The 25,417-nt window shown below is 38.6% G+C and overlaps 1 protein-coding gene across 2 annotated transcripts in view; it reads left to right on the top strand.

Annotated features, from left to right (window-relative positions):
• Positions 1-25,417, top strand: part of LOC127976795 (mitochondrial basic amino acids transporter-like) — a 289,596-nt gene that overhangs the window by 216,002 nt on the left and 48,177 nt on the right. The window lies entirely within an intron of this gene.

Below are 25,417 nucleotides of genomic sequence, written 5' to 3'. Positions count from 1 at the left end.
ATGTATTTTACTGATAAAATGACCCTCACTTAATTAGAAAAACAAGCTGAAGTATTGTGAACCGTATATTAAGAATAATTCTTTATAGGCTTTATGGACAGATACATTTTGAGTGACTCTTGAAGGATCAGCACCACATCCTCTTTTACCACTGTTTAAAGAATGTATCTTACAATACAGGTGCGGATGAATTTTGAATAGCTTGAATGGTTTTGTCGTGGTGATTTTTTGAAATAACAGTAAAAATGTAACCAGTAAATGTCATTTATTTTTTTAAATGCAGCTTCTAAACACTTCAAAAAAATTTACACATAGAAGACAAGTCATTCTGAGGAAATATGCATAGTTTCATGACTATACAACACTATATGGATGATAGAAAATTAAAAAACTATCAAACATCTGATGTCACTCTGTCCCTCTGTCACTGTGGGTAATGTGTGTGTGTGTGTGTGTGTGTTAAGTGAATTAGGTGTGAAACTATCAGGGAGCATTTAGTCTCCAGCGCCAACATTTTACAGAACTGGCACTTTCCTGGAGTCTCAGAATTACAATGTGTCAGGTTCTGAGAGATCTAAGATTCCAAAAAGTGATTTAATTAGAATACCATGAAGTATTGTGAAATACTATATATAAAGACTTTATATATATAGGCTTTATGAATAGATTAGAGTGACTCGTGAAGGACCAGCACCACCTCCTCTTGTCCGATGGTTTGAGGAATATATTTTCCTGAATCCGGGATTAAGATTTAGGAGCTCATTTTTATTCCACCTCCTTTCCTGAAAGTCTGTCTTGCAGAATTGACTAAAAATTAATCTTTACATTAATTCCTAATTATTTTGCAATTATTTTTGTCAGTTCTTCTTGACCTGTTTTTTTTTCTTCTTCTTTTCGGACCTCATGACCCAGTCAGCATTTTTGTACAATGGTCAAGTCTTAACTTATCCATTTTTGTATTGCATTTGTGTTTGATATTTCTCATGGTTATTTCATAATTTTCGACTTTGAGTTAAAACAGTTTGAGTTAAAACTCTTTTTTAGCGCATTTCATCTGTAAAAGAAAACATGCCTAATAATTCTGCACACATGAATATAAGGAGTTTTTCTCTTCCAGCTTTCCTGGACTATTGTATAGCACTCATAAATGATTAAATAAAAAATAATGGTAGTTATTAAGATTGATATGGTTTGGAATTGGTAAAATGTGCTTGGAAAAAAATCACAATAAAACAATGTTTTAATGTTTAAGTTTGGAATATTAACTGACATGAATGAATGCTATATAAATATTGTTCATGTTAACATAATGTTTATAAATGAAATCTTATTGTAAAGTGTTACTATATATATATATATATATATATATATATATATATATATATATATATATATATATATATATATATTGTTCTGTGAATGTGATTTTAAAGTCTAGATGATTCGGATTAACCCTTTAACCGCCATATCCTTTAAAACCTCACTGCCAGAGGGATATTGTGAATGCATGTGCCCGCTGGACACAGTTTACCTGATGCCACTGGGGTGGCGATGGCATTGGTGGCTTGAGCCCGCCATCGCTGCTTGCAGCTATATTTAGGGCTCAAGCCTGGAGGGCGAGAGCCCTATTGTTTTCCTTAGGATTATTTGTTATTAGGGCTCAAGCCTGGAGGGCGAGAGCCCTATTGTTTTCCTTAGGATTATTTTTTATTATTATTATTATTATTATTATTATTATTATTATTTTTTTCTAACGTTACGGGGGCTTTTGGGGCCCTTAACATGCTTAAAAAGTCTTGAAAATTGGCACACACATTGGAACCTGCGGCCATTAGGGCCGGGCAGAGACTGATACACGGGCGTGGCACAGGGGCTCTACAGCGCCCCCTGGAATATGGAGGGCCATATATCATACATACTTGTACGTAGACATACGAAACTCGGTACACATATAGAACTCATCAATACAAACAACTTTCGTATTGCATATCATAGGCTCCGCCCAACAGGAAGTTGGCTATTTAGGGTTTATTATTCATATTTGTCGTCAAAGTTGTGGGGGCTTTTGGAGTCCTTAACATACTCAAAAACTCTTGGAAATTTGCACACACCTTTGGATCTGTGGCCTTTAGGAGCCTGCAGAGGTTGGGACCCGGGCGTGGCACAGGGGCTCTACGGCGCCCCCTGGAACACAGTCATTAATATTGATGTATAGCTCACACATACTTACACGTATTAATATGAAACTCAGTACACATATAGATCTCATCGTGCCGAACAACTTGCGTATTGCATGTCATAGGCTCCGCCCAACAGGAAGTCAGCTATTTAGAGTTATGTAAAAAGCGCATGCTCTGGAATTTGATATACTTGTCATAGGTTTTTTACTCGATTGCCACCAAACTCGGTCAACATGATCTCAAGACATTGGGGATGAAAAATTGCCAGGGGATTTTTGATATCTCGAACGGTTTGCTCGTAGCGAGGCGTTTAATTTATGGCGAGAATTGAGAAACAGGAAGTGTCTAATACCATCCACATACATTTCCTAATTTTAATCAAACTTCATCAGATTATTCATTGTATGATGTCGATCGCATATATGTGACTATTAGGAGTCAAAGTTATAGCGCCACCAACTGGCAGCAGGAAGTGTGTCATTTTCAAAATGCTTTGAATTCAGCATCTTATTTTTACTCGATTTGCTTCAAACTTCATCAGAATAATGTTAAAACACAGCCGATATAAATCTGCTGGGGGTATATTGATATCTAAAAATATTGTTGCCGTGGCAACATGTCAAACTGGAATACTTCTCAGGTGATTTTGAGGCATATAACATGCTTAGAATTTCATCAAACTCAGAACACATATCAGTATTAGTGACAGCTAGACACTGGCAAAAGTTCATAAGAGGGCGTGGAAGAGGCACTCTATAGCGCCACCTTTTGTCAAAAGTGAGGGGGTTAGTTTTAGCTACAGACACCAAACTCAGTACAAAAATTGTTCTTATCAAGACGGACAACTTTCTAATTCACAGTCATCAGCTACGACCAACAGGAAGTCGGCTATTTTGATTTGAATGTGGATTGTTTTTTACATTTAGCTGTGAATTAATGCATACTGCTCAGAGGAGAGTAACACTATACACACCAAACTTGGTGTACATGTTGAAAAAACATTGAGGAACTTAAATTGTGAATGGGTTTTGGATAGCTTGGATGGTTTTGTCGTGGTGATTTTTTTAAATGACAATAAAGATGGAACTATTAATTTTCCTGCATTTTTAAATTCCAAACACTTCAAAACCTTTTTTCATACAGAAAAAAAGTTATTCTGAGTAAATATGCATAGTTTAATGACTTTACAACACTGTATGGATAACAGAAAATTAAAAAACTGTCAGACATCTCATCTCACTCTGTCCCTCTGTTTGAGTATTATGTGCTGAGACTTACATTGTCTGAGAGAAAATGCGCCCCTACAGGTTCAATTCCTGAAAGGGAAATTCGACTGAAAGGGAGGAGACTCTCTTTTAGTTTCATTTTTAAATCGGTTAAAATACAAATAAATACTTAGATTTAATTCACACTGACAAGCTAAACCAACATATATGATTATTACCGGTTCAGGGCTCATGGATAAATTATTTCTGGCCAGAGATACGTGAGAAATAGGAGAGATGAATCACCGCTGTGACCACGAGCGTCTGGAGTAAAGAGCTCAGAAAAAACGAATTTATTCCTGTTTTAAAGCTTTTAAAAATAAAGTATTGCAGCGATATCACACAATTCACCAATTAGAGCACACCAAGAGCTAAATTAAGATGTTTTTGAACTGTTTGTGTGAAAATGATATATTCGCGGCTGCCTATATCTGAAATCACTGCCTCTGATCAGCGCGCACAGTGTCACAAGTTCAAAACTAACGAATTTATTCTTGTTTAAGAGCTTTTTAAAATAAATTATTGCCATAAATGCACACAATACATCCATTATAACACAACACGAGCTAAATGCAGGTCTTTTGTGACCCGTTTAAGTGTGCAAGACTATTTGAAAGCGCGACTGGCAGAATAACATATATCTCTCGAGCTGCAGGATTCTGCCTTTCGTCGTAAGAACGAACACATCACGGACAAGATTATTTCAAAATACATAATAGCTTGGCTAATATAAACGAAAACAGCCACGTGAACATAAACTGTTGAGAAATAAATCTAAAGTGGATCTACTGGAATTTAATATTAAGTGACCGCATACCAGCTGCTTCTGTCTTCAATTTTAATCTATATAAAAAATTGAACTCATTCATCTTGGCTGCTTGTTTAATGTGTGTACGTATCTATTTATTATTTTGCTCTAACAAGACTTAATCTATATTTAATTAAATCAATTACATTTTATTTTACATTTTATTTTTCCATTTCTGCATCTAAACGCCTAAAAACTATTTTATACTATTGTTAGCAATTTCTTTATCGTCCAATTTATCCGGTGTACACGCTTTTATTTTCATAATAAACTTGTTTGTTAGATTATACACAGTTATAGTGGTCTATAATAAATATTGACAGGTTTTATTCAAGCTGTTTAGAATGATTGCCTTAGGCTAATTTTTTAAAATGTAAATCCAAAAAAAAAATAAATAAATAAATAAAAAACATTGGAAAACAATAACTTGTACTTTTTTATACATTTTGTATAGTTTCATAGTTTATGCATTATAGTTATAAAAACAAACAAATTTAGCCACTCACATAGAAATCTTAGGCCTTATCCTTTTCTGACAGTTTTAGGGATTTTTAAAAATCCTAAAAAACCTTATTTGTGCTGCAAATAATAATTTCAAACTAATTTGATACTGACCTCTGACATCCTGTGACATGATATTTATTTGAATTTACATAATCTCATGGATGTAACAGTAAATCTGTTCAGCTCACAGATCAAGACTAAGCTGTAATGCAAGCAGAACTTTCACAAATGCTTGTAGGTCAATAAAATCATTACAAAACACTTAAAAATCATTTAAGGGATTTGATAACACTGTAAAATAATGTCTAATTTGTTAACATTAGCAAATGCATTGATAACACTTTATAATAACTGCACTCATTAGTAAATAGTCAGTTCATGCTTTATAAAGCCTTGTCCCAATATTAATAGTCAGTAGTAAGCAGTTTATAAATACAGCTATAAATAGCTTGTTCTTGGTTTATAAGCACATTTATTAAAAAGGAGAATAAAGGGTCAGTTATCTTCCTATGAAAAAAAAAATAAAAAAAATAAACAAACAACACAGATTGATACAGAACTCAGAAATGTTATTGTGGATTTATGATAAACTCAGCCTGTAAATGAATTCATACTCCTCCAAGAAGACACAAGTAGTTCACACCAAACTTTTTTAACATGAAGCCAATATACTGAAGATGTTAAATTTCGAATGGGTTTAGGATACCTTAAATGGTGTGGCCATAGCGATTTATTAAAGTAACATAAAAAAAAATACAATAGTTATTTTACTATATCTTTAAAATTTTTAATTCCAACTCTTCATAATTTTTTATATACGTAGAAGTCATCATTTGAAGGAAGCACAGTAAGTTTCATAGCTTTATCATTTTCAAGAGCCAGCATAAAATTAAAACTATCATAACATATAAATCAAGCTTGCAATTCTTAGTACCAATAATGGCCACCAGATGGCGCTATAGGATTACTTTTAAATAATTATTGTAGAAACAAGTATGATTTAAATCATTTATAGAAATCTTTCAAAGAAAAATAATATGAATTTTATGTATTTTACTGATAAAATGACCCTCACTTAATTAGAATAACAAGCTGAAGTATTGTGAACTGTATATTAAGAATAATTATTTATAGGCTTTATGGACAAATACGTTTTGAGTGACTCTTGAAGGATCAGCACCACATCCTCTTTTACCACTGTTTAAAGAATGTATCTAACAGTACAGGTGCGGATGAATTTTGAATGGCTTGAATGGTCTTGTCGTGGTGATTTTTTGAAATAACAATAAAAAAGTAACCGGTAAATGTCTTTACTTTTTTTAAGTGCAGCTTCTAAACACTTCAAAAAAATGTACACATAGAAGACAAGTCATTCTGAGGAAATATGCATAGTTTCATGACTATACAACACTATATGGATGATAGAAAATTAAAAAACTATCATACATCTGATGTCACTCTGTCCCTCTGTCACTGTGGGTAATGTGTGTGTGTGTGTGTGTGTGTGTGTGTGTGTGTGTGTGTGTGTGTGTGTGTGTTTTAAGTGAATTAGTTATTAAGATTGATATGGTTTGGAATTGGTAAAATGTGCTTGGAAAAAAATCACAAAAAAACAATGTTTTAATGTTTAAGTTTGGAATATTAACTGACATGAATGAATGCTATATAAATATTGTTCATGTTAACATAATGTTTAGAAATGAAATATTATTGTAAAGTGTCACTAAAGTTATATATATTGTTCTGTGAATGTGATTTTAAAGTCTTGATGATTCTGATTAACCCTTTAACTGCCTTATCCTTTAAAACCTCACTGCCAGAGGGATATTGTGAATGCATGTGCCCGCTGGGCACAGTTTACCTGATGCCACCGGGGTGGCGATGGCATTGGTGGCTTGAGCCCGCCATCGCTGCTTGCAGCTATATTTATTATTATTATTATTTATTCTTCTAATTTTTTTCCAAGGTTTCGGGGGCTTTTGGGGTCCTTAACATGCTTAAAAAGTCTTGAAAATTGGCACACACATTGGAACCTGCGGCCATTAGGGCCGGGCAGAGATTGATACACGGGCGTGGCACAGGGGCTCTACAGCGCCCCCTGGAATACTGAGGGCCATATATCATACATACTTGCACGTAGACACACGAAACTCGGTACACATGTAGATCTCATCAAACCAAACAACTTTTGTACTGCATGTCATAGGCTCCGCCCAACAGGAAGTTGGCTATTTTGGGTTTAGTAGTCATATTTTTCTTCAAAGTTGTTGGGGCTTTTGGGGTCCTTAACATACTCAAAAACTCTTGAAAATTTGCACACACTTTGGAATCTGTGGCCTTTAGGAGCCTGCAGAAGCTGGGACCCGGGCGTGGCACAGGGGCTCTACGGCGCCCCCTGGATCACAGTCAGAAATGTTGATGTATAGCTCACACATACTTGCCAATATTCATATGAAACTCAGTACACATATAGATCTCATTGTGCCGAACAACTTTCGTATTGAATATCATAGGCTCCGCCCAACAGGAAGTCAGCTATTTAGAGTTATGTAAAAAGCGCATGCTCTGGAATTTGAAATACTTGTCATAGGTTTTTTACTCGATTGCCGCCAAACTCGGTCAACATGATCTCAAGACATTGGGGATGAAAAATTGCCAGGGGATTTTTGATATCTCGAACGGTTTGCTCGTGGCGAGGCTTTGAAATTATGGCGAGAAATGAGAAACAGGAAGTGTCTAATACCATCCACATACATTTCCTAATTTTAATCAAACTTCATCAGATTATTCATTGTATGATGTCGATCGCATATATGTGACTATTAGGAGTCAAAGTTATAGCGCCACCAAGTGGCAGCAGGAAGTGTGTCATTTTCAAAATGCTTTGAATTCAGCATCTTATTTTTACTCGATTTCCTTCAAACTTCATCAGAATAATGTTAAAACACAGCCGATATAAATCTGCTGGGGGGATATTGATATCTAAAAATATTGTTGCCGTGGCAACATGTCAAACTGGAATAATTCTCAGGTGATTTTGAGGCATATAACATACTTAGAATTTCATCAAACTCAGAACACATATCAGTATTAGTGACAGCTAGACACTGGCAAAATTTCATAAGAGGGCGTGGAAGAGGCACTCTATAGCGCCACCTTTTGTCAAAAGTGGGGGGGTTAGTTTTAGCTACAGACACCAAACTCAGTACAAAAATTGTTCTTATCAAGACGGACAACTTTCTAATTCACAGTCATCAGCTACGACCAACAGGAAGTCGGCTATTTTGATTTGAATGTGGATTGTTTTTTACATTTAGCTGTGAATTAATGCATACTGCTCAGAGGAGAGTAACACTATACACACCAAACTTGGTGTACATGTTGAAAAAACATTGAGGAACTTAAATTGTGAATGGGTTTTGGATAGCTTGGATGGTTTTGTCGTGGGGATTTTTTAAAATGACAATAAAGATGGAATTATTAATTTTCCTGCATTTTTAAATTCCAAACACTTCAAAACCTTTTTTCATACAGAAAAAAAGTTATTCTGAGTAAATATGCATAGTTTCATGACTTTACAACACTGTATGGATAACAGAAAATTAAAAAACTGTCAGACATCTCATATCACTCTGTCCCTCTGTTTGAGTGTGTGTGCTTAGACTTCCATTGTCTGAGAGAAATAGCGCCCCTACAGGTGCAGTTACCGGACTAAAAAAGGGAGGAGACTGTCTTTTTGTTTCACTTTTAAATCGGTTAAAATACAAATAAATACTTGGATTTAATTCACACTGACAAGCTAAACCAACATATATGATTATTATCAGGTCAGGGCTCATTAATAATTGATGTGTGGTCAGTGATACGTGAGAAACACGAGAGATGAATCACCCCTCTGAGCACCAGCGTGTGGAATGATGAGCTCAGAAAAAAACGAGTTTATTCTTGTTTTATAGCTATTTAAAATAAAGTATTGCAGCGATATCACACAATTCACCAATTAGAGCACACCAAGAGCTAAATTAAAATGTTTTTGAACTGTTTGTGTGAAAATGAAATATTTGCGGCTGCCTATCTGAAATCACTGCCTCCGATCAGCCCGCACAGTGTCACAAGTTCAAAACTAACGAATTTATTCTTGTTTAAGAGCTTTTCAAAATAAATTATTGCCATAAATGCACACAATACATCCATTATAACACAACACGAGCTAAATGCAGGTGTTTGTGACCCGTTTAAGTGTGCAAGACTATTTGAAAGCGCGACTGGCAGAATAACATTTCTCTCTCGAGCTGCAGGATTCTGCCTTTCGTCGTAAGAACGAACACATCACGGACAAGATTATTTCAAAATACATAATAGCTTGGCGAATATAAACGAAAACAGCCACGTGAACATAAACTGTTGAGAAATAAATCTGAAGTGGATCTACTGGATTTTAATATTAAGTGACCGCATATACCAGCTGCTTCTGTCTTCACTTTTAATCTATATAAAAAATTAAACTCATTCATCTTGGCTGCTTTTTTAATGTGTGTACGTATTTATTTATTATTTTGCTCTAACAAGACTTAATCTATATTTAATTAAATCAATTACATTTGATTTTACATCTGATTTTTCCATTTCTGCATCTAAACGCCTAAAAACCTAAAACATGCTCTGTTATACTATTGTTAGCAATTTCTTTATCGTCCAATTTATCTGGTGTACACGCTTTTCTTTTCATAATAAACTTGTTTGTTAGATTATACACAGTTATAGTGGTCTATAATAAATATTGACAGGTTTTATTCAAGCTGTGTAGAATGATTGCCGTAGGCAAATTTTTAAAAATGTAAATCCCAAAAAAAAAAAAAAAAAAAAATTATAAATAAATAAAAAACATTGGAAAAGAATAACTTGTACTTTTTTATACATTTTGTATAGTTTCATAGTTTATGCATTATAGTTATAAAAACAAACAAATTTAGCCACTCACATAGAAATCTTAGGCCTTATCCTTTTCTGACAGTTTTAGGGATTTTTAAAAATCCTAAAAAACCTTATTGGTGCTGCAAATAATAATTTCAAACTAATTTGATACTGACCTCTGACATCCTGTGACATGATATTTATTTGAATTTACATAATCTCATGGATGTAACAGTAAATCTGTTCAGCTCACAGATCAAGACTAAGCTGTAATGCAAGCAGAACTTTCACAAATGCTTGTAGGTCAATAAAATCATTACAAAACACTTACAAATCATTTAAGGGATTTGATAACACTGTAAAATAATGTCTAATTTGTTAACATTAGCAAATGCATTGATAACACTTTATAATAACTGCACTCATTAGTAAATAGTCAGTTCATGCTTCATAAAGCCTTGTCCCAATATTAATAGTCAGTAGTAAGCAGTTTATAAATACAGCTATAAATAGCTCATTTATTAAAAAGGAGAGTAAAGGGTCAGTTATCTTCCTATGAAAAAAATAAAAAAATAAAAAAATAAACAAACAACAACACTGATTGATACAGAACTCAGAAATGTTATTGTGGATTTATGATAAACTCAGCCTGTAAATGAATTCATACTCCTCCGAGAAGACATAAGTAGTTCACACCAAACTTTTTCAACATGATGCTAATATACTGAAGATGTTAAATTGCGAATGGGTTTAGGATACCTTAAATGGTGTGGCCATAGAGATTTATTAAAGTAACATAAAAAAATACCATAGTTATTTTACTATATCTTTAAAATTTTTAATTCCAACTCTTCATAAATTTTTATATACCTAGAAGTCATCATTTGAAGGAAGCACAGTAAGTTTCATAGCTTTATCATTTTCAAGAGCCAGCATAAAATTAAAACTATCATAACATATAAATCAAGCTTGCAATTCTTAGTACCAATAATGGCCACCAGATGGAGCTATATGATCACTTTTAAATAATTATTGTAGAAACAAGTATGATTTAAATCATTTATAGAAATCTTTCAAAGAAAAATAATATGAATTTTATGTATTTTACTGATAAAATGACCCTCACTTTATTAGAATAACAAGCTGAAGTATTGTGAACTGTATATTAAGAATAATTCTTTATGGACAGATAAGTTTTGAGTGACTCTTGAAGGATCAGCACCACATCCTCTTTTACCACTGTTTAAAGAATGTATCTTACAGTACAGGTGCGAATGAATTTTGGATAGCTTGAATGGTTTTGTTGTGGTGATTTTTTGAAATAACAGTAAAAAAGTAACCAGTAAATGTCTTTTATTTTTTTAAGTGCAGCTTCTAAACACTTCAAAAAAATTTACACATAGAAGACAAGTCATTCTTAGGAAATATGCATAGTTTCATGACTATACAACACTATATGGATGATAGAAAATTAAAAAACTATCATAGATCTGATGTCACTCTGTCCCTCTGTCACTGTGGGTAATGTGTGTGTGTGTGTTTGTGTGTGTGTTAAGTGAATTAGGTGTGAAACTATCAGGGAGCATTTAGTCTCCAGTGCCAACATTTTACAGAACTGCCACTTTCCTGGAGTCTCAGAATTACAATGTGTCAGGTTCTGAGAAATCAAAGATTCCAAAAAATGATTTAATTAGAATACCATGAAGTATTGTGAAATACTATATATTAAGACTTTATATATAGGCTTTATGAACAGATTAGAGTGACTTGTGAAGGACCAGCACCACCTCCTCTTGTCCGATGGTTTGAGGAATATATCTTCCAGAATCCGGGATTAAGATTTAGGAGCTCATTTTTATTCCACCTCCTTTCCTGAAAGTCTGTCTTGCAGAATTGACTAAAAATTAATCTTCACATTAATTCCTAATTATTTTGCAATTATTTTTGTCAGTTCTTCTTGACCTGTTTTTTTTTTTTTCTTCTTCTTTTCTAATCTTCTAATCTTTTCATGACCCAGTCAGCATTTTTGTACAATGGTCAAGTCTTAACTTATCCATTTCTGTATTGCATTTGTGTTTGATATTTCTCATGGGTATTTCATAATTTTCGACTTTGAGTTAAAACAGTTTGAGTTAAAACTCTTTTTTAGCGCATTTCATCTGTAAAAGAAAACATGCCTAATGATTCTGCACACATGAATATAAGGAGTTTTTCTTTTAATCATAAATGATTAAATAAAAAATAATGGTAGTTATTAAGATTGATATGGTTTGGAATTGGTAAAATGTGCTTGGAAAAAAATCACAATAAAACAATGTTTTAATGTTTAAGTTTGGAATATTAACTGACATGAATGAATGCTATATAAATATTGTTCATGTTAACATAATGTTTATAAATGAAATCTTATTGTAAAGTGTTACTATATATATATATATATATTGTTCTATGAATGTGATTTTAAAGTCTAGATGATTCGGATTAACCCTTTAACCGCCATATCCTTTAAAACCTCACTGCCAGAGGGATATTGTGAATGCATGTGCCCGCTGGACACAGTTTACCTGATGCCACCGGGGTGGTGATGGCATTGGTGGCTTGAGCCCGCCATCGCTGCTTGCAGCTATATTTATTATTATTATTCTTCTTCTCCAAAATGAATCGCATTTTTGAGGGCCTAAACATGCTCGAAAAGTCATGAAACTTTGCACACACCTCAGAACTGGCGAAAATTTACGTCTGATATGGGTTTCAGAAGTGGGTGTGGCAAAATGGCTCAACAGCGCCACCTATACACGTTCAACGGTGTGCGCCTCGAGCTACGTTTCATGTACATGTATGAAAATCGGTATACACATGTTACTCTCCAATACCTACAAAAAAGTCTCTTGGAGCAAAATCCGAAACCCAACAGGAAGTCGGTTATTACTAATATTATGAGCAAATTTTGTGTCATTTTTGTCATTTCCATGCGTTGTATTTTAACGAACTCCTCCTAGAGATTCATTCAGATCAACACCAAATTTGGTATGCCTAATCTGAAGGCCTTTGCGATGTTAAATTGCGAAGCTTTTGAGTTTTCGTTAATGGGCGTGTCCGTGGCGGCCTGGCGAATTTCGATGATTCGCCATGAAACAGGAAGTTGCTATAACTCAGACATACAATGACCAATCTGCCCCAAACTTCACATGTTTGATGAGACTCCTGACCTGAACAGATTGACATGCCCATATTCAGTTATAGTCATAGCGCCACCTATTGGCAACAGGAAGTGACATATTTTACACTGCGATGAACTACTCCTAGAAATTTTATGACATCAATGTATTTTTTGTGGTCAGTCTTATCTAAAGCCCTGTGCGATGTTAAGTTGTGAAGATCTTGAGTTTTCGTTAAAAGGCGTGTCCATGGCGCCGTCACGAAGTTCGATGTCTCGCCATGGGAATAAAAGATGTTATAACTCAGGCATAAAATGTCCGATCTTCCCCAAACTTCACATGTGTGATAAGAGTCCTGGCCTGAACACATCTGCAGGCCAATATTCCACCGGGTGTGGCAGAATGGCTCGATAGCGCCACCTATACACTTTCAACAGAGTGCGCCTCGAGCTATGTTTCACGTACATGTACAAAAATCGGTATACACATGTAACACACCAATACCTACAAAAAAGTCTCTTGGTACGAAATCCGAATCCCAACAGGAAGTCGGTTATTTAGAATTTTCTCTGCAATATTGGCGTTGTTTTTGCCATTTTCAGGGGTTGTACTTTAACGAACTCCTCCTAGAGATTTATTCAGATCAACACCAAACCTGGTCAGTGTAATCTTAAGCCCTTTGCGATGTTAAATTGCGAAGATCTTTAGATTTCGTTAAAGGGCGTGTCCATGGTGGCCTGACAAATTTCGATGTTTCGCCATGAAAAAGGAAGTTGCTGTAACTCAGACATACAATGTCCAATCTTCCCCAAACTTCACATGTTAGATAAAACTTCTGCCCTTAACAGATCTATATGCCCACATTCAGTTATAGTCATAGCGCCACCTATTGGCAACAGGAAGTGACATGTTTTACGCTGCGACAAACTACTCCTATAATTTTTTTGAGATTAACATATATTTTGTGGTCAGTCTAATCTAAAGGCCTGTGCAATGTTAACTTTTGGAGATCTTGAGTTTTTGTTAAAGGGGCGTTTCCATGGCGCCATGACAAAATTTGATGTCTTGCCACAGCAAGAGAAGTTGTTGTAACTCAAGCATAAAATGTTCAATCTTCCCCAAACTTCACATGTTCGATAAGAGTCCTGGCCTGAACACATCTGAAGGCCAATATTGCATTATAATGATAGCGCCACCTGCTGGCAACGGTAAGATTGGCACATATATGGGATATACTTTGATATATTCCACTTATATTTAGGACATTAAATGCATATTTCTCAACGTTCACCTTTTTACTAAAGCAACACGGTGGCGGTGAGCCCGGGTGCGAGGGCCCGTTCATCGCTGCTTGCAGCTTTAATTCTGTTTGAATTTCTTCAAGTTATAACGAGATTTATTTTGCCAGGTTGTCATAAAGACATTGCCGTTTCTGTCTGTCTGTGTATATGATACGAATGAATGACGATAGTTTTATCAAATGAAATGGTGAAATCCTCTCATAGCGTACTGACGTACACATGTGTAGCCTACATCATGTGTTAATATAGTGAAGAGCTGAAAACACCACGCGTGCTTCAGTGTGTGTGTGTGTGTGTGTGTGTGTGTGTTTGAGTGTGTGTGAGTGTGTGTGTGTGTGTGTGTGTGTGTGTGTGTGTGTGTAGAGCACACATTCCCAGAGACGTGTATAACAACACCTTCAGGGCCGCTGCTGGCCAAATGTGTGTCCTGAGCAGGAGTGTATTGTTGTGCCCCCTTCCTCAAATATGAAATAAACACCTACTATAGAGGTGAAAAAATAACTTTAATCAAATAAAAAACTAAATGAATAAATTGTATTATTTACAAATCACAATTGTAGCTCTCCACATTTACCTGTGGCTATAACTTTATTATGACTCTAATTTATTTTATAGTCTCAAGGATTCAGAAATCATGCAAAAGGAAACTAAGCAGTTTTACTATGATAAAACCATGGTTTATTTTTGTAAGGGTTGTGATTTGCACGTTTTTTGTTGAAGAAATTATAAAGGCTGTGTCATCTATAGCAAAAAGGTGTCCAAAAATGAAAGATTTAGTGAATATTTGAATGAAATGTTTGGTCAGTATCCTAAACAAGGATTTGATCGTCCTGTAAGTGTAACAGCAGCAATCACATGACATTTGTAATAACATGTACATAACATTGTTTATTTTGTATTTGCCTACATTATGTATTTTAACAGTGAGTAAGTTATGGGGTTCGTGAATCATTTGAGTCAGTTCAACAGTTCGGAGAGAAAAAGAATCATGAAAGATTCGCGCTCGTAAATTTTCAAATTGGCCATAACCTTTAATTCGTTGCTGCCAACTGGGGTGGCAGCAGGGTTAGCAAGGGTTGGCATTTGCTCACCCTAAAACACAGCTGAACTAAACCCCACCCATCAAACACCATCAGCTACACACATAAACATCACTGAACTAAATTCCATTAGCACCATCAACTAACAAGCATCATCCAGAAAAGTTACACCTTCTGACCTGCCTGAACTCTTAACATGGGCTCATATCTTAATTTTTGTCTCCCTTCAATTGTACTTTTTCCTGTCAATCATGATATACTTTTTTTTTACCTGCTCTCTGATCATAACAATTAAAGAGGCAGTTTTCTTTCCTTCCAGCATCTACATCATGAGGGTCTGACCTCTACATTTTCTTGAAATGAGCAACTGTACAGTATTCATAAAATAGAAGTGGAAAGACTAGTGAGCTATTCTGAGCTCAGCCTCATTTTTCTTGCTGTTTTAGGATAGTGCAGAGAGTTTTTGTTCATAAACGATTTCTTTTGATGAATGATATGATCTCTAGCTCGACTCGAGGGGATTTCAGCTGTACCTATCTGCCCAAAGGCCCAATTAAATGTTAGTTGTGCCTCTGAATCGCTATCCTAGCAGGGAAAAGATTTCTTGGCACAGGAATTCAAGGGCAGCACATCTATATTCTCATCTACATGTGCTGTGTCTCTTATCGCCGCACACGTCTGATGTAAACACTGATAACCTCGCTCTCGCTGGAAATACAGGCCTCGAATACATCAGGATGAAACCACGAGGGGACTGTAAAAACAACTCAATCTCTTCATAGAGGCAATATATCCAACTTCTTTTGAGCATGTTTTTCATATAGCTTACTAGAGGACAGGGACCAGCCAGTGATCTCCATCTCACGGGTCTCTCGCTCCGTCTCTCTGGCCTTAATTTGGACTAATTATAACACAGCAGGAGAGGATTTAATATGCTTGTTTTATTCATAAACCTCTGAGTTATTTACTGATACAACCTGCAGAGAGATGGCTGACAATAAATGAAGGGGATACAGCAGTGGGCTAAAATAAAAGAGGTCAAGTCAGTCTTGACACTTTGATGGAGTCTGCTGTAAACATACTGTAGATTCACAGCCGTGAGCGTAATAACCAGCCGCTGTGAGACGGATCATTAGTTATTCCACACCTTTACATCTGTGATCTCGTCCCTGGAGGGATTCAGTAAAACACCTGTATTGAAAGATCAACTGCGTGACATAATTAGGTTTGTCTCCTAGTGATGACGAATCAATGCCAGCCGTTCATTATCCTGGAGTTTTCTCTTTCTCTGGTTGAACTAAATGTTTTTTTCCAAAGCCCAACTCAAAATCAAACCTTTCTGACACCACTGTAGAGTATTTCAGTACTGAGACTACACTGATGTAGATGATGAGTTTGTGGGAATCCTCCAGTGATCATGATTCCTGACACAGGTCCATGACTAAAGTCAGAGTGAACTTGATCTAACCCAGCTGTCACGTGAGCACCAGATCAAAGTCAATGTTCGTGCCAGGACATGAAACTGAGAGATGTGTAATGTTAAAGATTTGTGGTGATTAGTGGGTTTTAGAAATAGCAACCACAGTTTGGCTTTGAAATAGCTTTTTTAACATTTATGCATTCAGGAGAGACTTCTATCCAAAAAGATACACGATAAGCAATTTGTCACAGAGCCAGTAATATTCACAGCATACAATGCCAGGTTTATTAGAAAGCGAGACTAGGAAACAAGCCAGAGCAGAAGAAGAAGCTGAGTTTCTGTGATATTAAGCGTGTTCCTGAAGCTCAAACACAGAACATTACGATCACAGGTTTGATTCACAGGGACCGCATGAACTGATCGAACATGAACATATATCTTGAACTCTGTGTAAGTCACTTCAGACGAAGCGTCTGCCAAATGAGCTGCAGACGAGCAGAGCTTTGAACATAACCATCAGAAATAATACCCTGTGAAACTACAGCATGTCACATCCACACAAACCTTCTTCTGATGGAGAGCCGGAAGACATTGGCTCTCTTTCACATCGTCCACTAAATAATATAGAGTTAGAGTAGTCTTACATCATTCAGAGAAAGTGTTCTCCAGCTGACTCTGCTGAATCTGTGCAGAAATGCTGAAAGAAGAGAGTACCTTCATGTTTAATGAACGGAAGTGTGACATGTTCTTCTTCTCAGGTTCAGCGTGACCTTTACAAGAGTAAAACCTGTTCTAGCTGTTCTGCAGAATGCCATCGCTACGTGTGTGTGTGTGTGTGTGTGTGTTTAATGGTATTCACTATGTGATAGGGTCCAAATGTCCACACAAAGATGGCAGGATCTGAAATCCATGTCCTTTTGGGAACAAGCTTATAAATCATACAGAATGAGTTTTTTTGAGAAAGTAAAAATGCAGAAAGTTTCCTGTGAGGGTTAGGGTTAGGTGTAGGGTTGGTGAAGGACCATAGAATATACAGTTTCTACAGAATAAACACCATTACACCTATGGAGAGTCTCCATAAAACATGGAACCCAAACGTGTGTGTGTGTGTGTTTGTGTGTGTGTGTGTTTCACCTCTGATGTGTTGATCTCATGTCTGCTTCCTTTAACTGATTTCCGTCGAGTGTTTGTTTGCGTCTGTTCTTCAGAGCCGCAGGGCGATTCATTGATTCCAGGAATATAAAGCTATTGATTTCATTCCCTCGAGGAGCTTCCTGTGGAGGGACTTCAGATGTGTGTGTGCGTGTGTGTGTGTGTGTGTGTGTGTGCAGCTGCAGTGATGGCACACTTAATTTCATAAGCCGGCTCTCATTCCTCATGCGAGAGGTGTGTGTTTCCAGTAACGAAGCATCAGGATTCAGCAGCTAAAGCGACAGAACGAGAGCAAAACACTGCTGCTTTTATCTGTGTCACGTTGCCATAGAAACACTGCACAAAGGAAGATGAGGATGAGGATGATATCAGGGTCCTGCAGGTGCCTCGATCTGTGTGATATGATGATGACACGTTCAGTGTATAGTAAAGTGTTTCAAAGCAGCTTTATCATGAAGTTAATGTTTACAATATCTTAATATATTCACATTTATCAGATTCTGTTCATCATTATCATTTGGATAAACAATCAAGCGACAGTGATTTGCTCAACTTCTCTGGCCCTATCTGAACGATCTAAACTCAAAGTGACACTGTTTTCCTGATGAATGTTGTTCAGTTGCTTTGACGCAATGTGTTTTATTTAAAGCGCTATATTAATAAAGGTGACTTGACTTAAAGCACACGGCGCAGGTGAACACAGGACGTGTCCAAATACACTTTTGCTTGTAATATTTGTCATGTTTGTGTGCTGCTGTGCGTCCCTGTGTTTAATAAGCTAGAGTCTTTGCAGGAAAGAGTTCCAGACACACAGCAGTCTCTTCATCTCATCTCCATCCGTCCGTCCGTCTCTCAGACCTGCAAACGAGAGCAGGATACTCATCAGGTCATTCATACACTCTTAAATATAAAGGTGCTACACACACAGCGATGCCACAGAAGAACCTTTCATAAAGAACCTTTAACATCTGAAGAACCGATTTATTTCATAAAACTTTATTTGTGGTGAAAGAATGTTCTTTAGATTGTAAAAGGTAAGAAAGAGATGGTTCTTTAAAGAACCCTTGACTGAATGATTCTTTGTGCAAGCAAACATGGTTCTTCTGTGGCATCGCTGTCAGGAACCTGTTAAGCACCTTTATTTTTAGGAGTGTACATCAGAGATTTTAAAGGATTCATTTAAGTGATTCTAGTCAGAAAACACTCATTTTTTTAACTGAGTCTAAATTGGCAGATTATAGTTGATGATTAACTGGAAGTTGCACTGTACTTTCACGAATAAATACCATCTCAATCTCCATCTGCCTTTGTTTTGACATCATTAATTAGAAAATAAGATTTTTAATCTGACAGAAGATTCACATGATAATTAACTTCATTCACAGGAACTTTAATCATAACTGAAAAATGAATCCAGAACCTGATCTCAGACAGTGTTTGTCCCTGAAGTCTTGAGATGGGTCCATCACAGCTAAACTATCAGAAACTGCAGCTGAAACTCCTCATGTTTCTACAGAAGATCTGTCTTCTCACAGAGATCTGTGTGTGATGTCCACAGGGACTGCTGTATTCTGCTCATCAGTGTGTCTTTTGTGCGCCGTACACCTCTGAAAAAATAATTGGGTTCTGGTGGATACGAGCCAGTTTAATACATATGCAGGCAGCGGTTGTCATGGCAACAGACCACATTCTCCTGCTCTGTTTTCAGACACACACACACACACACACACACACTGATATATAAAGAGAGAATGAGACGAAGAACATTTAAATGAATCATTGTGCAGATGCTTTTATCCAAATCTTGGGGGATACATGAAGTGATTCTTCTTAAAGAGGCAAACAGACACAGGAAGTGCTTGAAAGATCAAGCTGTAGACATTGTTCAAGCTAGATTTTAACAGCAGCTGTGTTCACACCAGTGATCCTGACTCTCTTTCCACTGATTCTGCTCGCAGTGTTTTACTGTAATCACACACAGCTGGAGATATGATGAGATCTCTGGCTTTATGAATGTGTGTGTTCATGTAAAGATCTGCTCGGTCAGACACTGATAAAGATGAATAGTGACTGTCTCACACATCTGGTGTTAAACCATTGATGACAGCAGTGATGATTAATGATGATTTCACTTTTACATGCATACAAGCTTTCTCACATTTGGCTCCCAAACTCTGGAATAGCCTTCCTGATAATGTTCGGGGTTCAGACACACTCTCTCTGTTTACAGTTTTTTCCAGTCGCTAACAAGCATTTGTCCAAGCAGTTGTCACATTTTCAAAACTCTAAACACAATTAGCACAGCATCTGTCTATTGTGGCCATACCATTCACACATTTCATGTCGTTTTCACACAATATGGAGTCATTGAATGCATTTCCACAATGCTTACATTTTCTAAACAGACAAGCTATACTTCCCAACAAAATTATGGATCGTTTTGGTAGTATTTACAAATGTTAACACACAACATCCCACAATAGCAAAAACAATGTTCCAAACCTTAGATACAGTATAAAAACCTCTGCTTCTGCAATGATATCAGTTCAAAAACAATATATCTTAGCTGATTTATGTTGTGTAAATTGGGCCAACCACAACTGATTCCAATCTGGCTCAGAGTCAATGGCAGGGGTTATTTTTTCTATTACATTGACACTTATAAAATAAAAGGAGGACTTTGAAGAGTGATGTTTTTGGAAACAGAAACAGAAAAAGACAAACACTGTAATGTATGGACGAGGAAGAGTAAGAGCAAAGGGCCCAGGGAGAAGAGCAGGCCCAGTGAGAGGAGCAGGAGCAGTGAGAGGATCAGTGAGAGATGCAGGAGCAGTGAGAGGAGCAGGAGCAGTGAGAGGAGCAGGAGCAGTGAGAGGAGCAGGAGCAGGAGCAGTGAGAGGAGCAGTGAGAGGTGCAAGAGCAGTGAGTGGAGCAGGAGCAGTGAGAGATGCAGTGAGAGGAGCAGTGAGAGATGCAGTGAGAGAAGCAGGAGCAGTGAGAGATGCAGGAGCAGTGAGAGATGCAGGAGCAGTGAGAGGAGCAGTGAGAGGAGCAGGAGCAGTGAGAGGAGCAGGAGCAGTGAGAGGAGCAGGAGCAGTGAGAGGAGCAGGAGCAGTGAGAGGATCAGTGAGAGAAGCAGGAGCAGTGAGAGAAGCAGGAGCAGGAGCAGAGAGAGGAGCAGTGAGAGGTGCAAGAGCAGTGAGTGGAGCAGGAGCAGTGAGAGATGCAGTGAGAGGAGCAGTGAGAGATGCAGTGAGAGAAGCAGGAGCAGTGAGAGATGCAGGAGCAGTGAGAGATGCAGGAGCAGTGAGAGGAGCAGTGAGAGGAGCAGGAGCAGTGAGAGGAGCAGGAGAACTGAGAGGAGCAGGAGCAGTGAGAGGAGCAGGAGCAGTGAGAGGAGCAGGAGCAGGAGCAGTGAGAGGAGCAGTGAGAGGTGCAAGAGCAGTGAGTGGAGCAGGAGCAGTGAGAGATGCAGTGAGAGGAGCAGTGAGAGATGCAGTGAGAGAAGCAGGAGCAGTGAGAGATGCAGGAGCAGTGAGAGATGCAGGAGCAGTGAGAGGAGCAGTGAGAGGAGCAGGAGCAGTGAGAGGAGCAGGAGCAGTGAGAGGAGCAGGAGCAGTGAGAGGATCAGTGAGAGAAGCAGGAGCAGTGAGAGAAGCAGGAGCAGGAGCAGAGAGAGGAGCAGTGAGAGGTGCAAGAGCAGTGAGTGGAGCAGGAGCAGTGAGAGATGCAGTGAGAGGAGCAGTGAGAGATGCAGTGAGAGAAGCAGGAGCAGTGAGAGATGCAGGAGCAGTGAGAGATGCAGGAGCAGTGAGAGGAGCAGTGAGAGGAGCAGGAGCAGTGAGAGGAGCAGGAGAACTGAGAGGAGCAGGAGCAGTGAGAGGAGCAGGAGCAGTGAGAGGAGCAGTGAGAGAAGCAGGAGCAGTGAGAGATGCAGGAGCAGTGAGAGGAGCAGTGAGAGGAGCAGGAGCAGTGAGAGGAGCAGGAGAACTGAGAGGAGCAGGAGCAGTGAGAGGAGCAGTGAGAGGAGCAGGAGCAGTGAGAGGAGCAGTGAGAGGAGCAGGAGCAGTGAGAGGAGCAGGAGCAGTGAGAGATGCAGTGAGAGGAGCAGGAGCAGTGAGAGATGCAGTGAGAGGAGCAGTGAGAGGAGCAGGAGCAGTGAGAGGAGCAGGAGCAGTGAGAGATGCAGTGAGAGGAGCAGGAGAACTGAGAGGAGCAGGAGCAGTGAGAGGAGCAGGAGAACTGAGAGGAGCAGGTGCAGTGAGAGGAGCAGTGAGAGGAGCAGGAGCAGTGAGAGATGCAGGAGAACTGAGAGGAGCAGGAGCAGTGAGAGGAGCAGGAGCAGTGAGAGATGAAGTGAGAGGAGCAGGAGAACTGAGAGGAGCAGGAGCAGTGAGAGGAGCAGGAGAACTGAGAGGAGCAGCAGCAGTGAGAGGAGCAGGAGAACTGAGAGATGCAGTGAGAGGAGCAGGAGAACTGAGAGGAGCAGGAGCAGTGAGAGGAGCAGGAGAACTGAGAGGAGCAGGTGCAGTGAGAGGAGCAGTGAGAGGAGCAGGAGCAGTGAGAGATGCAGGAGAACTGAGAGGAGCAGGAGCAGTGAGAGGAGCAGGAGCAGTGAGAGATGAAGTGAGAGGAGCAGGAGAACTGAGAGGAGCAGGAGCAGTGAGAGGAGCAGGAGAACTGAGAGGAGCAGCAGCAGTGAGAGGAGCAGGAGAACTGAGAGATGCAGTGAGAGGAGCAGGAGAACTGAGAGGAGCAGCAGCAGTGAGAGATGCAGTGAGGGGGAGCAGGAGCAGTGAGAGATTGTTTTTATTTTACCCCCCCCCCCCCTGTTTTTTATCTGGGCTTTTTGCTGTTGTTTTTTTGTTCAGAATGCTCTTATGTGTTTAATTGATATTTTGTTCACTGTAAGCAATACTGTCAAACCTTTTCTGTTCTAACATACCATGTTTCTACTGTACCTCCAGCAGTAAACAGTAAAGGAAAAAAATAGCTTTTTGCTGGAATGCTTTTGAATGTGAACATTACTGTACATTTGGACATACAGTTCCTAACCAAGAAATTTAGTGTAAAACAGTGAATTGCATGTTTTGCATGCAAATACCCGTAAAACTGAAACATAAAAGTCTATGCAGTTTTTGTAATGTCAACAACAGCCAGTATTTTGAAACCTGGTGTACTTTGATTGACTGCATGTACCTTGTGAGGTGAAAACAAGTGTTATTCTTTGACAGAATAATTTAATTTTGAGTCAGATTTCCAGTGTTTTGGTAAAGTTGGTGTGTGCAGAGAAAGATGTGTTCTATTTTGAAATGAAGATTTAGTATATATTTAACAAAATGTGTTTTTGAGACGAAAATTATCCATTTGGCCAATTGTGTTTTGTAGGTGTTAGTCTGTGTTAAGAGTTTAGAAAAAGTATCTGAAGTATGGTTAAGCGCTTGTTAGCGATTGAAAAAAACTGTAAATCTAGATTAAAAACACATCTCTTTCACCAAGCATTCGAATAATGTATCTCTTAAATTGTGAGTGTAGTTGCATCTGATCAAATGCACATTCTTATTCATTAGCTTGGGTTAAACTAATTTTACTTTGTTGGATCAGCAGCTATGCTAATGATGTCTCTATATGTTTCTCTGTTTCTGCTGGATCTTCATCCCGTGGTAACTAGGATTTACACAAGCTCCAGTCTGGATCCAGAACACCTGAGAAGAGATGATGCTGACCCTCAGAGGACCCCAGATGATGCTGACCCTGAATCAACAACAGAACTAACAATTATTGATACAAGTGTGACTGCATCATATAATAATTATTAATTAATCATGTTAATAATCTTCGTCTGGCTGACTACGTCTTGTATTCATTTTTCTAAAATTCCTGTCAAACGTGCACAAACTGACAGTCACCACCATAAGCTACTAGGCTACTAAATATTGTAGAAACATCATTTTCTGTAAAGTTGCTTTGTAACGATTTGTATTGTAAAAAGCACTATACAAATAAACTTGAATTGAATTGAATTGATTCAAATGATCCGCGAACCTGCTCTGAACTCCCGAACAGACTCAAATGATTCGCGATCCCCAAACTGACTCCAATGATTCGCGAACCCGCTACGAACTCCCGAACAGACTCAAATGATTCGCGATCCCCAAACTGACTCAAATGATTCGCGAACCCGCTACGAACTCCCGAACTGATTCAAATGATTCGTGATCCCCAAACTGACTCAAATGATTCGCGAACCCGCTCCGAACTCCCGAACAGACTCAAATGATTCGCGATCCCCAAACTGACTCAAATGATTCGCGAACCCGCTCCGAACTCCCGAACAGACTCAAATGATTCGCGATCCCCAAACTGACTCAAATGATTCGCGAACCCGCTACGAACTCCCGAACTGATTCAAATGATTCGCGATCCCCAAACTGACTCAAATGATTCGCGAACCCGCTCCGAACTCCCGAACAGACTCAAATGATTCGCGATCCCCAAACTGACTCAAATGATTCGCGAACCCGCTCCGAACTCCCGAACTGACTCAAATGATTCGCGATCCCCAAACTGACTCAAATGATTCGCGAACCCGCTACGAACTCCCGAACTGACTCAAATGATTCGCGATCCCCAAACTGATTCAAATGATTCGCGTTCCCTTAACTGACTCAAATGATTCGCGAACCCGCTACGAACTCCCGAACTGACTCAAATGATTCGCGATCCCCAAACTGATTCAAATGATTCGCGTTCCCTTAACTGACTCAAATGATTCGCGAACCCGCTACGAACTCCCGAACTGATTCAAATGATTCGCGATCCCCAAACTGACTCAAATGATTCGCGAACCCGCTCCGAACTCCCGAACTGACTCAAATGATTCGCGATCCCCAAACTGACTCAAATGATTCGCGAACCCGCTACGAACTCCCGAACTGACTCAAATGATTCGCGATCCCCAAACTGATTCAAATGATTCGCGAACCTGCTCCGAACTCCCGAACTGACTCAAATGATTCGCGATCCCCAAACTGACTCAAATGATTCGCGAACCCGCTCCGAACTCCCGAACTGACTGTGGATGCCTTCAAGCCTGCATCTGTACTTTCTTCCTCTTATGAAGATGTTTTGAGAAATGATCAGTGTTTCTGTCCATACAGTGGAGGTCAGTGGAGTCCATGTGTGAAGGACATGAAGGAATAAATGACCCATCACTTTAACCCGGGAATATTTATCTTGGTGTAAGATCTGGTTAAACTGAGAGAGTCACTGTGTGCGTGTGTTAGGAGGTGTTTGTGAATGTGTGTATCAGCGGGCGTTTGTATATGTGTGTGTGTGTATCAGCAGGCGTTTGTAAATGTGTGTGTGTGTGTCAACGGGTGTGTGTGTGTGTGTCAGCGGGTGTGTGTGTGTGTGTTTGTCAGCGGGTGTATGTGTGTGTGTGTCAGCGGGTGTGTGAGTGTGTCAGCAGGTGTAGTTTCTCATCAGACAGATGGTTCTGTATTGTCGGTGCAGTGTGTGGTCTCTGTAACGCTGCGAGGGAATCTGTTGACATGATTCTCGTGAGATCTCTGGTTGGTGTTGTCTGCTGTCAGTGAGAACGGAGTGTGTGTTGTGAAGGTCACAGTCCCAGAGGAAATACAGCAGCACGATCACTTCTACATCACACACACCG

The sequence above is a fragment of the Carassius gibelio genome, chromosome B17, assembly GCF_023724105.1.
Source record: "Carassius gibelio isolate Cgi1373 ecotype wild population from Czech Republic chromosome B17, carGib1.2-hapl.c, whole genome shotgun sequence".
Classification (NCBI taxonomy): domain Eukaryota; kingdom Metazoa; phylum Chordata; class Actinopteri; order Cypriniformes; family Cyprinidae; genus Carassius; species Carassius gibelio.
This window is presented reverse-complemented; position numbering and strand designations above follow the sequence as displayed.